Source organism: Alexandromys fortis, unplaced genomic scaffold, assembly GCF_014885135.2.
Source record: "Alexandromys fortis isolate MF-2015 unplaced genomic scaffold, M_Fortis_MF-2015_v1.1 scaffold_185, whole genome shotgun sequence".
NCBI lineage: Eukaryota > Metazoa > Chordata > Mammalia > Rodentia > Cricetidae > Alexandromys > Alexandromys fortis.
The window spans coordinates 2,995,408-3,010,915 of NW_026068094.1; positions in this window are offsets into that span (position 1 = coordinate 2,995,408).

The following is a 15,508-nucleotide window of genomic DNA, read 5'->3' on the forward strand; positions in this document are numbered from 1 at the left end:
AACTCAGTCCCCAAAAGCCTCATGGTCCCTTGTCAGGAGCCAGGCAAGACAGCATTGCTATGTATCTCTTGAGTCAGCTACTTAACCCCTCTGCCCTTCATTTCCCTGTATGCTGCATGTTGTCTGTGCTGCTGATTTGTGGTTCCTGGGGTTTTCTGTGCTCTCTATCCCTTTCCTTTTGCACACAGAGCTGCTGAGAGAGGCCAGTGTGCTGAGCTCTGGTTATGGTATCCCAAGGGGCACACCTTGGCTATCTAAACTCCTTTCAATCCTGTTACACATGGAAACAGTGCAGTGTCCTCCCCACACTTCCTGTCAGATCGCCTGGTATCTGGAGCCACTGTCCACACAGATCTGTCACACACCTCTGTAGACGGAGGCTGCTCCTTCGTTCCCAGTCACACTGACTCGATATATTCATACAGAAACTGTATTAATTACAACACTGGTTGGCCAATGACTCTGGTGTATTCCTAGCAAGCTCTTACATATTAACCCATTCCTATTATTTTACATTTTGCCACATGGCTCGTGGCGGCTAGCAGCTCACATCTTTCTCCTCTGGCAACTACATGGTTTCTCTCTGACTCTGCCTACTCTCTCTATATATCTTTTCCAGCCTGCCTATATTCTGTTAAGCACTTTCTTTATTAACCAATGGCAATAAAACATATTTATAGCATACAGAGGGAAACCCCACTTCATGCCTCAAGAGCGGAATGTACACATTATTCGTAAATGTGAGTAAGTGGACAGCTGTAAGCTCCCTCTTCCAACCAGCAGGCATGCTGGACCACAGGCAGCGAGGCCCCATCCCCCATCCCAGTCTTCATGAGTGGATTGCACTACACATGACGTAGGCATTTTCCAGCCCCTGTTTAACTTCTGTGCAAGGCAGAGAAAGTCCCCGTCTTGGACACTGAGGTTCCACGCTTTGAGGGAGACACAAGTCAATTCCTCAGCCGAGTGTCCTTGAGCAGTAAGCAACCTACACTACCATATGGGGCAACTCTTTGCAACCTTATCTTTTCCTCAACACGCATCAGGTCAAGCGTGTGAGGTCTGGAGGTTTGATCATTACATCAGGAAGGGCCAAGATGAGTGAGTAACTGAAGTGGCCTAGAGACTTTAAATCACCACAAGGACAGTGCATGGAGCTTCTTCTCTTTTTGGACACCAGGTTGGTCGCTACAACTACATGAATATGTGTGTGTGTGTGTATGTATGTGTGGGGGGGTGTTATATGAATCTGTGTGCGTGAATGTGTATGGTTACATGCATTTGTGATGTCAGGAGCCTAAGTCAGCCTCTACCTTAAATTTCTACTGTGTCTGTGGGTAGAGTACCAGTGTAGCCCAACAACAGATCTGGGTTTGATTTCCCAGCACCTTCCAAACCAGGGCACTAGCATACAAGCCTATCACTAGTTCAAGGTTATCCGTGGCCTCAACCAGCTCCTGGACCACTTGGGTTATGTGATACCCTGTCTCAAATTCACCATCATCATAGAAAAAAATAGGTCTTTGTGCCTTTCATTGAACCTGGAGCTCACCAAATGACTAAAAGACTGACCAGCAAACCCCAGGATCCAACTGTCTGCACCTCCCTCCCAGTGCTAGGGTTACAGGCTCACACCACACCACCATGCCTGGCTTTCTGTGTGGATGTTGAGCATCCAAATTTAGATCCTCCTGTTTATGCAGCAGGCACTCTACCCATGAAGCCGTCTTCTCAGCCCCTACATGAACCTGTTCCAATCAGGCCACAGCTCTATGTGGGAAGGGGTATTACTAGCTACACTTGTAGATGGGGAAGCTGAGGCTGAGAGACAGCCCCAAGGAGCCAACAGTCCGCACTGAACTGTCTGCTTTGCCGAGCTCTGAAAACAGCTACTGTAAAGAGGCCTATGCAGGACCCCTGTGGGTGCTCTGTGTAGCTGGCTGGGCAGAGTTTGTTACATCTCTCAAGTGAGAGAACCGATGCTCAGGGATGTGCGACTAATACGTGACCTGGCTAATAAGACCAAGCCTGAAGTATAAAAAGAAAAGATCTGAGTAAATTGGGAGCATGGGGACCATGGGAGACGGGAGAAGGAGAGGGGAGAGAAAGGGAAGGGAGCAGAGAAAATGTATAGCTCATTAAAATCAGTTTAAAAAGAAAAGAATTCCTTGTCCTCTGGGGGAGGGGGGAAAGTCCAAGTCTTTGAACTAGTTCCTGGATCTTTTTCTGACACTGTTTGCAGCTGAGGTCTGTCTGAACATGCTTTAAGGGGACTCTCATTCTCCCTCCCTTTCATGAATCCACCCACATCACCATCCTCACAAGATCATCCTCTCAATCATCATCACCTCTGTTCTCTCTTCCATTCCCATTTGTATAATCATCACCTTCATCATCTCCATTTTCTTCTCCATCAGCATCTCTATAATCATCAGCATATTCTCCTTCATTAGCATCTTTATAATCTTCACCATCTCCATCTTTCTCCATTATCACCTTCATTATCTATATCTTATTCTTTGTCGTCATTTCTATAATCACTACCTTCATCTCATTCATCATCATCTCCTACCAACACCTCCATCATCCTTATCACCACCACCAGCATCACCACCATTCTCATCATCCCCATCATCATCTCCACCATCCCCACCATCACCACCATTCTCATCATCCCCATCATCATCTCCACCATCTCCATCATTGGCATCATTGTATTCCTAGCCTTTGGCACTTCTGATCCTTTCTTGGCATTTTTCAGATTCCCAGACTTGACCTGGAATGGTCCAGATGGACACACAAAGGAAACATGATTTACTTAGTCGTTGCCCTTTGGGAAAGGCGTCCTGTGTGTCTCCTTCCTTCCAACAGCCCTGGGATACAAGCAGATTGAAGCTGAGGCAAGTATGACTTGATACAGGGAGGAACATGAAGCTTCTAGCTTGATATTTGCTGATTGCTTCCCTCGTGCTGAACTCAAAGCTAAGAGCGCCTTTGTTCTAAACACAGATGCACAGTACTTGCTCATGAGGAGAGTCTTCGAATCCCCCAAGGAGACTGAAGCTCCAAGAAGTAAAGTAAGCAGCCTGCAATCCCTGAACAATATCTGGTAGAACTCAGTCTTGGCTTCTCTCTGAGACTCTGAACCAGCACTCTGTCACAGGTGCTGGTGTCCATGTGAATCTTGGGGGCCACATGGCCTGTTTCTCTCACAGAATCTTTCCCAGACCCCAGTCCCCAGACATTGCTTATGACCTGAAAACTAGCTAAGTTCTGCAAACTCTGCTAGCCTTCTGGGCTATTGGTCTGCCCCTCTTGTCTTCAGACCAGGCATCCATAAGCCCTCAGTTCCAAACACACTGGGACATCTCAGTCACTGAGTGCCTCAGTGGCCAGCGCCAGGCTCACCCCACCTCCAGCATCACTGCCTCTGAGTAATGGGACAAAAGAGAGTCTTGGACTCCCCATCATCATTTCCAGCCCTTGCTTTTACCCTTGAGAGTCAGGTATGGTAGGGAAGATATAAACTAGACAACCAAACATCCCTGGGTTCAAATTCCTCCTCTGCCTCTCATCCTGCTTTACCCTAGGTAAGCTAGTTCTCTACGAGGCTCAATGATTTCATCTGTACAATGGGCTGGGATGAGAATCACTCATTCATTCCATCATTCAGTAAGTCAACAAACAAAGGCCCCTTGGCTAGCAACCAAGCAGTAACTCAAGAGATGTATTCCAGCTCTAGGAGTCCAGTCTAGCAAAGAGTATAGAGCCTGGGAGCTAAATGAGGTCAGAGAAGCCCTGGGGTTCACAAGACTAGAGACAGAGGACAGAACACACAAAGGTTGGGAAACAAAGAGAAAAATTCTTTTTGGAAAAGCAAAAGTCCTCCAATATTGACTAGGAAACAGAGACCAGAAGATGAGGCTCCAAGGAAAACAAGGGCCCATGTGCCCAGCACACAGTAGATACTCAATACAAGTAATACAGTGCTGACCACACTGACAAACCTGATCCTGGGGCTGAACCCCAGCCCAGCCTAGGCAAAGCCTCGCTGCCACTCAGGAAGCTGTTCCTCTCTCATTGGCACTAGGCTCCCTGTGGTGTACTGCATACAGAGGTTTCTCTGCCCCAGGTACTGGCTGCAGAGTGGGGATGGGGAAAACAACCTCATATCCACCAAAAGTAGAAGCCAGTGTTCTGGGAAGCTAATGCCTGTGGCCTCGGTGTGATTCCTTCCCTTTTAGTGGTCTCCTGCTGTGGAGAACAGGAAGGATGTGCTGTAGAAGCCAGGTGGAGGGAGTGGAGCCCCGCAGAGCCCCACATAGGAGCAGTGCTGACCACACTGACTAAGCATGCTGTTCTTGGACTGAACCTACTTGACTTCAGGGCAAATTCATCTCTGTCCCCATCCCAGTCCCCAAATCCCATCACTTCCTGTGGAAATTCATCTGTAAATATGGCCACCAATGGCTCCTCTGCCTGGAGCCCTGGAAGCTCCTGGAATTGCATTGACCAGTAGATATGAGAGAAAGAAGGTTGAGGTTCCCTGAATCCAACCACTATGGTGAAGGCAAGCAGAGACTGTCCTACTGGAAGGAAAGACCACATCGGGAGAAATGACCCAGCGAGAAGACCTTCCAGAACCTTCCAGCCAGTAGTTGAATGTACTTACATGTATGCTCAGTCATGATGATGTGTGTGGAAGAGTAGCTCCCCTTCGCCACCACAGAAAGCAGGAACCTCATAAAACACTCGTGCTTGAAGCTGCCAAGTCAAGGAGATGCTATGTATTTAACTGTTGAAGGCTTGGTTCCCAGGGTAGCACTACCAGGATATGGTATGGCTGTGAGAGGTGGGACATGACAGGAAGTCCTTAGATTATTCTCAGTGTGGCCCTGGAGAGGACCGTATTCATGGCTAGAACTGGTTCTATGCTTTTTGGATTGTGTTGCGGGTGCTGAGTTCTGTTGGGCATTCCCGTCCCTGTACCCTGCCTTTGCTGGCGAATCCATCCACAAAGCCACCAGTCTTTGAGCTAAATAAGCCTTCCCCTCTCATAAGCTGGTGGCCCCAGGCATTTAACTAGAGCATGGCTGACTTACAGTGATCTAGTGCTGGCTGGTGGGCTCCTGCTGGGACCACGGGATCTGTAACAGGGACATTCTCACCTGTGGAGAGAGGGATGGAGCTGAGTGTCTCTGTGTGGGTCCTAGAAGCTATCACATGTTGCTCTGTAGCGCTCTTTCGGCACCAAACACAAACACCAGAGACCTTATGTTTGGCACCAAGTTGCTAAAGTTTTGTGTCGGTTCTGCCTTAAGTCTGCTGTGCCCTCAGCCTCTTGACTCATCCCTGCAATCCTCCTTGGCCATATGCGCTCAATATCCTGCCTGGACTTCGGTGAAGTTGCACAAGGCCCATGGGGGTCTGCTTTTCTTCTAGAATATTCTTAGCATGTGTTCTGAAGAGATATGTGAGGCCTGCTCAAAGCTGCAAGAGCCTGGAGTGGTTCTTTTGTCAGTTCTCACCACCTTGCATGGCACAGCAAGAGAGCAGCCCCATATAGAGTAGGGGACACATGATGGGAGCAACAGGGGGCACGCTGTCACAGAAACAGCTGCCAGGTCCCTTGAAGCTGGATGCGTCCACCTTGCCCCTAAAAGTGGTACATCTCTGCAATGGTGATGAGACCAGTTTGTAAATGTTGCTCACTAGGGTGAGATGAATCCATTAGGCCTGCACAGCATCAGAGGTGAGGGGATGTCTGAGGCCTGTGCAACCTCAGAGGAGCTCAAGGCCCAGGACCCTGCTCCTAGCTCCTCCCCAGCCCCACAGCACCTACCAGCTTGATGGGTGAGCAACTGGGTGAATGAGCTTGGTGAGAAAATGAGAAGAGAATTAATAAAAGGTAGATGATGAGAGCATGAATGGATTTGTGGTTAAGTCACTGTACCTCCATAGACCTCGGCTTCCCTATGTATAAAACAGGGCTCTGGGGCAGAGGCTCGGGGGCCTGAGCCGGCACGCTGGTCCTAGGCCCTGCCTTCTCCCTGGTCTCACAGAGAGGACTCCCCTAGTCCCCACTGTTGTAGAATCCTGTATCAATCTCTAAAGCCCTGGGAAGCCACCTGGTCCTCTTTGTCTTGAAATGAGTCCAGTGCCTGTTCTCCCGCAGAGCCAGCCCCAAGCCCTGGAGGCGCCCCCTGGCTTCTCTTGCTTTTCCATTCCTCCTTTCCATTGGGAGCCCTTAATTTCTCCCTGTGTCCTAAACACAAAACAAGTGTTCAAACGTCTGCTTGAAGGCAAGCTGGGAATCGGGGCGACACATAAAGACCAGATGAAGCCCACACCTGCCAGGGGCCATCTGGATGCTGGCAACGCCACCTTCCTCCTTCTGCGCAGAAACTGCTGTTACTTCATAATTAAGAATTATCATGGAGCTGCAGTCAGCACAGCCGCAGGTAGCCTAACACAGATGAAGAGTCCACCAACTTGGTGTGGGCTGCCCACATGCGCAGCTCACCTGCCCTCCCGTTAACCTTGCAAGTGCATGGTCCTGACAGTGGAACAGGAGCCTGAGCGGCAGAACTGAGGGCTGCTCTCCCAGGCGCTGGGGACGGACCACCTGGCAGTGGATCTCGGCACCAACACTTCCTGCTGATACTACACTAAGTATACACACACATACACAGAGCCCCTCTGCACTGTTTCCTTGCCTGCTAAATGAAAATAATGCTGATCTCATAGTTTGTTGTTACTGTTTGTTGAGATCCTGCCCAAAAACAGCCTTGGCTCAGGACTTGCACTTCCCCACAAAAAAAAAAAAAAAAAGGAAAAAGTATGGACGTGGCTCTGTTGGTAAATTGCTTGCTTGTCTTCCAAGCATAAGGACCTGTGCTTTGATTTATTGAAACCATGTAGAGAAAATGCTGTGATGATACTAGGCTAGCAGAGTCAGTGAACCCCAGCTTTGAGGGAGAGACTCTGCCTCAAAAAAATAAGATGGAAAGCAGTTGACGAAGACACCTGATGTTGGCCTTTATATGTCCATGCACACGTGTATGTGTGTGTGTGTGTGTGTGTGTGCGCGCGCGTGCTCGAGAGTGCACAAACTTTGTTATCATTAGGAAGACCAGAGCAGCTGAACAAGGGGGGAGATGCCACACAAGCAAAGGGAGCCGAATGTGGTGAGGGAAGCACATCAGGTTCTACTGTGTCAAATGCTGCCCAGGGCAGCCTGAGTGTGCAGTCGGACCTGTTGCTCTCGTGTCCAAAGAAACCTGTGCTCTCCTAACTACCATAGAGGCATGGGGTGGCTTCTCTCACTTAGTCCCCAACGCTGGAAAACCTCCTCTGGGCCACTAATAACCAGAGTGTTAATGCTGAGCAGCTGAAGAGGTGGCTTATGATATCCTCAGATCCCAGCTGTGTTCTTCAGACATATTACTCAGTGGATCTGATCGTCATTTAGATTGCAGTAGTCTCCCAACCCCGGCACGTTCTGCAGATGCAGGTGTGCAGATTCAGCATGAACGGGTACGTCAAGGGTCTGTGGCATGAGTCTGTCCTGAGACCACTGGAAGGCATGCAGAGAAGATTTCCTGCGGCAGTTCAGGTGATGGATCTGAGGCCACTAGGTCACTACTGTCCCCTCTGCAGGAGGCAGTGCATGCTGGGCTATGCTGGTGTGCCTGGGGCTCAAGCCAGAATCCCCCTTCCAACCTTCGCCCAAGCAGCTCAAATTAGGGTAAGGTCCCCTCTCTGAATGGCCCTTGTCCCACATCCCACGATCAGATAAACAGACAGGTATGTGCATCCACACCTGAGTTCTGGCTAATGGCCAAGGCCAGCGCCAGCTCCAAGGTACGGGTGTCTAAGACTGTTGAATAAATTATGACTGAGTCCAGCCAAGCATCTCCCAGAGGACTTAGCCTGTATCCCAGATGCTTACACACACACACACACACACCACCCGGAAGCCAGGTGGTGTGTCTCTGACCCTTCTTCAGCAGATGGCAAGCACGGGCAAGCCTTCCAATTGGTTGGGCTTACATTTCCCAAGTTGGGGCCAGCTTCTGCAGCTTTGCATGAAACCCAGCCTGTTGGTCCCTGCACAGTACCCTGCACACTCCACTCTAACCGCCATGCTGCCTCAGGAAGACAGAGCTAACTCCCACACTAACCAAGACCTGTCTCTATAGTTCTTGAACTACCAGACCTATAAGAATATGAACCCCAGGCCCAAATGAAAGAAAAAACGGATGATGTTTGGGAGTGTGGCTCATTGGGTGGAATGTCTGCCCAGCATGCTGAGCGCCATCCCCAGCACCACATTAATTGGATATGGAGGCACACACCAGTAATTCCAGAACTTGGGAGATGGAGGCAGGAAGATCCGAAGATCAAGGGTAACAATGGCTACATAATCAAATTTGAGGCCAGCTTGGACTATAGGAAACCCTGCCTCAAAAAGCAATCAAAAAGCAAACACTAATGACCTACAAACCCCTCTAATTATCTCCAAGAAACCCTCAAGCCGCCCATCTTCCCACATGGTTCTTGCTTAGACAGACTGCCGTGAGTGCAGTCTTCACTAAACCCACAAAAGACTCATGACCTGCCCCCTAGCAAAGTCCTGCCAGTTCTGTGTATCGAGTCAGCAATCAAGCAGACGTGGCAGTGCATTGGTCCAACGGTTTCTTTTATGAGATGACCTTTAGAATGCAACACACTTCCGAGTGAAGGAATCGGTCTGAGTGTAACCTACCCTGGATGTCAACGCCTTCAATGTTCCTGGGCCAAAAGTAACAAAACCTGAGAAGGCTGAGAAGAAGGACAGGGCTGGAAGATTAGTTACTCTTCATAGTTGAGCTGGGATTGGAGAAGCCAAATTTATTCAGCAGAGGGAGGGGGTGAGAGTTGGGTCAGGTGGCAGTCATGGAGAGGAGACAGTCAGTGTGCTCTGTGCTGCGTGCGCGCGTGTGTGTGTGTGTGTGTGTGTGTGTGTGTGTGTACACGTGCTCCCTGCCCCTTGTAAACAGAAACCTAGACTTCCAGCTCCAGCTGGGGATTAACAAGGACAGCCCCAGCAATCCCACACACAGGCCCCTTGAATTTTTACTTCTCAAAGGCTGAGCACAATTCCACTGTATCCTGAGCCCTCAGGGCTGCAAACAAGTCGGAAGGCCTAGTCTCAGCTCCTCTACCCCAGGCAGTCTACCTGCCCTGGGTGTCAACCATGGTCTGGTCAGGGTAGAGCGGTGGAAAGCAAACCTAGGGTTTGGAGTCAGCCCAAATTGTCTCACAGCGCTGTGCCATCGAGTAAGAATTTATCCTTTCGGCTGTGGACTAGAGGCGTGGTGGAGGGTGATGTGAGCGTCTCTCAGTGAGCAGCAGCAGATGCTGCTGGCCGGGAAGGCAGCAGAACCAAATTCCGCTCTGATTGTTGACACTCTGGGCACAATCAGAAAGACAACAGCACCTCTTCTAGGCTTAGTGTGAAGATGAAGAGACTCCAAGCAGCTCAAGGCCAAGAGATTACACTCCTCTAACACGTGTGAACTGTCAGGATTTACCCAGGAAATGCTTGCTGTTAGCCCAGGCTCTGGGCTAGGGCTGTTTGCAGCACACGTGGACACAGGGGAATTCTGGGCCAAGGACGTTCACAGAGACAACAAGGAACCAGGATCACACAGCTGCTAGGAGTGGAACTGAGATCCAAGGCTGCCCTCGGTCCTCTTGCTGTCTTTATCAGCTCAGCAAAGGGCAAACACACATTTCAGTATTTCCATTTAGACCCTCAGAGAAAACGGAAATCTGTCTTCATGTCTACTCATTTATCCCCAGGAACTGCCTCTAATCACCAACCCCAGAGACTTTCCAGAGCCACTCTGCTGCCTAGAGATCAATTAGCTGATTTCCCATGGTCCTCCCAGGCTAATTTTTCCCAGACTCCCAGTGGGAGCTGTGCTGATGGGCCATTCATAAATGAGTGTGAACAGTCCCCCATGGAGCAGGCACTGTGGTGCCCAAAACAGATCTAGAGCCTCATATTCACTATGTAGCTGAGAGTGGCCTTGAACTCCTGATCCTCTGGTCTTCACCAACCAGATGCAAGGAGCAAAAGTATGTGCCACCAAACTGGGCTTGAAGCCCAGTCTCTTGCTTTTCCTTATCAGGTAGGCAAGATGAGAGCCCCTTTAACCACTCTTGGTGGACCCTTTCCTGCTTTGCTACATCTAGAGAGTCCTCTGGCATGTTTGAAGTCTCTGTGAAAAGAAGGCAAGGATCTGGCCGTCACCCTGGAACAGCTGTAGCAGCAGAGGCCCAGAGACAGACATGACTTACTTAAGGGCACGCAGCAAATCTTTGAGCTGGTCTGGAAAGCAGACAGGCCTCCATTGCTCAGATTCCATCTGCTTATGCTGCTAGCCCAGTCTCCCACCCTCAAGAGGATCCTTCTCTAGATCTGAGGGGGAAGACACAGAGTTTTCCTGAGAGAAGACTGACAACTGCATCCTTCTTGGCATCCTGGCCTGTCTGGGATATGCAAGGGCTGCCTGGTGGAGGCAGCACTACTCCCAGCCACGCTCTGTCCTGACAGAGTGGACCAAGGAATACCTGACACCCTCCCCCTGGCCAGGAAAACATACAAGCTAAAAAAAAATCCCTGGCAAGTTAAAATTAGTCTTCCTCCTTCTGCCCCAGAAAGAGCTCTCAAGTCGCCTGGGAGGGCTGGGTGCTGGGGTGTCACCCATGCGGCTAAGGGCTGCGCGCTTCTCCCCGCCCTCATCTCTCCCCCGGAGGAAGTGAAGCGCTTCGTGCTGATTTGATGCTAAACACAGCAAGAGTCATCTCTTACCACAAGCCTGACCACTAATGAGTGTGGAGTGGCATTTTGGCTCAGCACGCGGCCAGAAGGCAGCAAGACCTGTGGTCACGTTGCTTAAGGATCAAGGGCCTCACCTGCAACAATGATAAGAGGAAGGGGCCCTGAGCAGGACTGAGGGCCAATCCCGGCCAGCAGGCTTTGAGCCCCTTCCTCCTTCCCATCCTTCGCCCTTCATCCGTGGAGTGCACTCAGCTGCCTACCTGCAGGTCAGGGGATGAGGAGGAAGGAGAAAGAACCCCTTGATTGGTTGCTATAGAGACGCCAGGCAAAGCCAGAAATATAAAAGTCATGGTTTCAGGCACCTGAGAGGTTACTGTCACTGGGCATGCTCACATGCCCAACTGGAAGAAACAAAGGCTGGGGCAGGCGCCCCGATCTGGTTCAAGCCTGGGGCCTCAGCCAATTTAAGACCCAAGCTTTCCCTAGCAGCCCATCAGACCACATTTGCTTTTCTGGATATGTGATCACACGGATTCTTCCAGAGAAAAAGCCCAAGCCAGGGCTGCATCTGGCCCCACCTGCCCTTGGCTGCAAATTCTACAACCTCTCCCAGGATCAGAGCCTCATACCAATGCCCTCTGCATACCAACATCCAGCAGGCAGGAGAGGCCCCAGCCCCATGCTCACACAGGAACTTCTCAGAGAATGGTAAACGGAGCAGGGGATGGCAGTTTCCATAGCAACACTGAGTTTTACATTCCCCACACATAAATCATGAAACCCGATTGGAGAGGTACAGCCCCTCTCATTAGACATGGTTCCTTCTGCCCCCACCAGCTCCGCTTTACTTTATCCCAAACAAGGACACTGCAGAAGGTGCTAGGGACCCTCACCCCAACCAGGCAGCTATAATGGACTCTGTCAGAGGTACACCGAGGGCTCTCTCAAGCAGTCTGTGGTGTCCCTGTCTACATATGGCTTCATACAGGAGAGGAGAGGAAAGGGGGGAGTGGAGGGACATGTAAGAGAGGAAGTGGACAGTGTTGTCACAATACCCTCCCCAACCCCAAAGAAGGACATCCATAAAGACCAACTCTCAGTCCGGGCATGGTAGCACATTCCTTTTAATCTCAGTACTCAGGAGACAAAGGCAGATGAGTCTCTTTGAGTTAAAGGCCAGACTAGTCTACATAATGAATTCCAGGACATCAGGATGCTACAGAGAGACCCTGTCTAAAAATAATAATAATAATAATAATAATAATAACAATAATAATAAATAAATACTAATTTCTGTAGATGCTCAGTGATGTTAGGCGCTTGGAGATACTGGTTGTCACTAAGTTTAAGGGCAGAGTATCAGCCCAACCCCTGGTATGTGGTTTCTACTCTCAGAGCCTCTGCTCCTTCATCTGAGGAATATGAGAAAAGAAAGGCTCCACCTAGGAGAGTGTGGTGGAGGGCCAGAGATGCTGCTACTCACTATCATCATCATCATCACCATCATCATCATCACCACCATCAGTCATCAGCAGCAGCAGCATTGTCATCATCAGCATCATTACTATCATTGTCACCATCAATCACTATCATCATCATCATCACCACCGCCACCATCATCCTCATCAGTCAGCAGCAGCAGCAGCATCACTGTCATCATCAGCACCATCAATCATTATCATCATCAACAGCATCAGTATCATGATCAGCAGCAGCAGGATGCTGCATCACCACCATCATCACCATCAATCATTATCATCATCAACAGCATCAGTATCATGATCAGCAGCAGCAACAGCAGCAGCAGCATCACTGTCATCATCATCACCATCATCATCACCATCATCACCATCATCATCACCATCATCACCATCATCATCACCATCATCACCATCATCATCACCATCATCTTCACCATCATCACCATCATCAAGTTACTTGTGTTTCTGTGATGCGAAAGGCCTCCTTTCTGCTCCCTTTCTCCTCCCTGAGCACATGCCCCTTCGTGGGGTCTGGGTATGAAAAAAGAAGGGAAGACCACAAGTAGATAAAGAAAAAAACATCAGAAAGAAGGCTGGTGGAGGGACCAGGTGTAAAAACTTACTAAGATTGGCTGCTCTTGACATGCACACAAAGGCAGGTCAAGCTTAGTATAGGCCCTTTGTGGCCTTTTGTAATTAAAAAAATTTAAAATAAAAGTGGCCTATGGGGCTGAAGAAATGGTTCATCGGTTAAAAGTACATATTGTTCTTCCCAAGGACCTGAATGGATTCCCAGTACCTAGGTTGCACAGCTAACAACCGCCTGTAACTCTAGTTGCAGGGGATTCAATGCTTCTGGACATCACAGACATACACACTCATGCATGCATACCCACACACAGGCATACACACTCACACATGTACCCACATCACTTTAAAAATACTGTTTTGAAAAATGGTCTAAGATATAATTTATTTGGCGGCGTGTTTGTCTGAAGCACCAGGTTAAATCCCGAGCACTGGGAAAAGTCAAGTGCCCAAGAGTGGTCATACACTCCTGTGATCCCAGCATTTAGGAGATGCAGGCAAGAGGATCAGGAGGACTTATCCTTGGCAACACAGCAAGTTCAAGGACAGCCTGAGCTCAACATGAGAGATGGTTGGAAGAAAGAAAAGAAAGAAAGAAAGAAAGAGAGAGAGAGAGAGAGAGAGAGAAAGAAAGAAAGAAAGAAAGAAAGAAAGAAAGAAAGAAAGAAAGAAGGAAAGAAAGAAAGAAAGTTTACAATAAAAGTGGCCTACGTGGCTGCAGTTCCACAATGTCATCCTCAGCAACCTGAGAAGTTCTCCTAACTCTATAGAGGCCTCCACCCAGGCAAATGAAGATCTGTGCCTTTAACGAGAAGAATTTCAGGACTAGGCAGTGAGAGGCAGAACTGGAGATTTTATTGAAGCTATTTTCCATAGGCTTAAGCATGAGAGTTAGGAGAGGGACACTCAAACGTGGGTGCGGGTTCTTCAAGGAGGGGCCTCAATTGAAACATCTTAGCTGTCAGTTCTGTGTCCTCGTCAGGATTACTACTGCTGTGATGAACGCCACAACCAACAGCAAGTTGTGGAGGAAAGGGTTTATTTGACTTACACTTCACAACATAGCTCATCAATGAAGAAGTCAGGGTGGGAACTGATACAGAGGCAATGGAGGGGTGCTGCTTACTGACTCGCTCTTCATGGCTTGCTCAGTCTATTTTCTTATCACCAGTCTGGGAGTGGCCCCACCCACAATGGGCTGGACCTCCCCCATCAATCACTAATTAAGAAAATGCCCTATAGGCTTGCCTACAACTCAATCTAATGGAGGCATTTTCTCAATTGAGGCTCCGTCTCCAGTGACTCTAGCTTGTGTCAAGGTGACAGAAAACTAGCCAGTACACTTTTGGGGATTCTAGTCTGTTTGGATGCACACCTTCCTAGGGCTGGATGGAGTGGGGAGGGCCTTGGACTTCCCACAGGGCAGGGTACCCTGCCCTCTCTTAGGACTGGAGGGGGAGGAGGGAGGGTGAGTGGGGGAGCAGGAAGGAAATGGGAGGAGGGGAGGAGGTGGAAATTTTGAACGGTATTATTTATAAAGCAATAAAAATAAAAAAGAAAAGAAACTAGCCAGTGCACTATATATACTATTTCATGGGGCTGGAGAGATGGCCCAGGCAGCTCTTCCAGAGGTCCTGAGTTCAATTCCCAGCAACCACATGGTGGCTCACAACCATCTGTAATGAGATCTGGCGCCCTCTTCTTGCATTCAGGCATACATGGAGGCAGAATGTTGTATACATAATAAATAAATAAAATCTTTTAAAAAAATAAAAAAGCTATATACTATTTCATGGCTCTCAAGATATATCTCAAAAGGTTACTGAGAAAACCTTTTCCCCCTCCCCCTATCATTCATTCAGTCAGTCAGTCATTTATTTTTTGGGGGGTGCCTATGTGTGGAAGTCAAAGGACAACTTGCAGGGGTTGATTCTTGCCTTCCATGATGTGGAATCCCTAAATTCCAACTCTGGGCATCACACTTGATTGGCATCTTTACCCACTGGACCATCCTGCCGGCCCTTCTTTTGATAAGCGCGATTATAGGATGGCTCTGGAGATGCCTTGGATAGAATTATAGTTTATCAGAGAAAGCCAGGAGACTTCAGGGTTACACAGGAAGTTAGCATATGACCCTTCTTTATAAATGGGGCTCTGGTGACAGTCCTAGAGCTACAGGCTTACAGGTGTGTAAGGAGGAAAGCCTCAAACAGTTGATAACTGTGCTTCTCCGCTAGCCTGGGTGAGGAGCCCCCCTCCCTTCTGTGTCCCCATAACTTTTCCTTTTCTATGCCACATCAAGGGGCATCAGAGTCAGTGGGACTGTGAACAAGAACTGGCAAGCAGTTTGGGGACCTCTCCCAGTGACAGGTGGTGGGTGGAGGCTCTCTTTGGTTGGATGTGAGGGATAAGAGATGAAAATGAAATAGTTCTAGTTAACTTTTCCTACCACATAGCTAAAGTACAATTCCACCCAAAACCGGACCACACCAGCCCTTGCTAATGGTATGAAGGATATGTGGTTGGTTGGCATCTACTGTCTTGGTATGAGAAAAGGCCAATGATAGGGAAGCCGCCAGAGGCATCTCTGGCTATACTGATGGCAGGA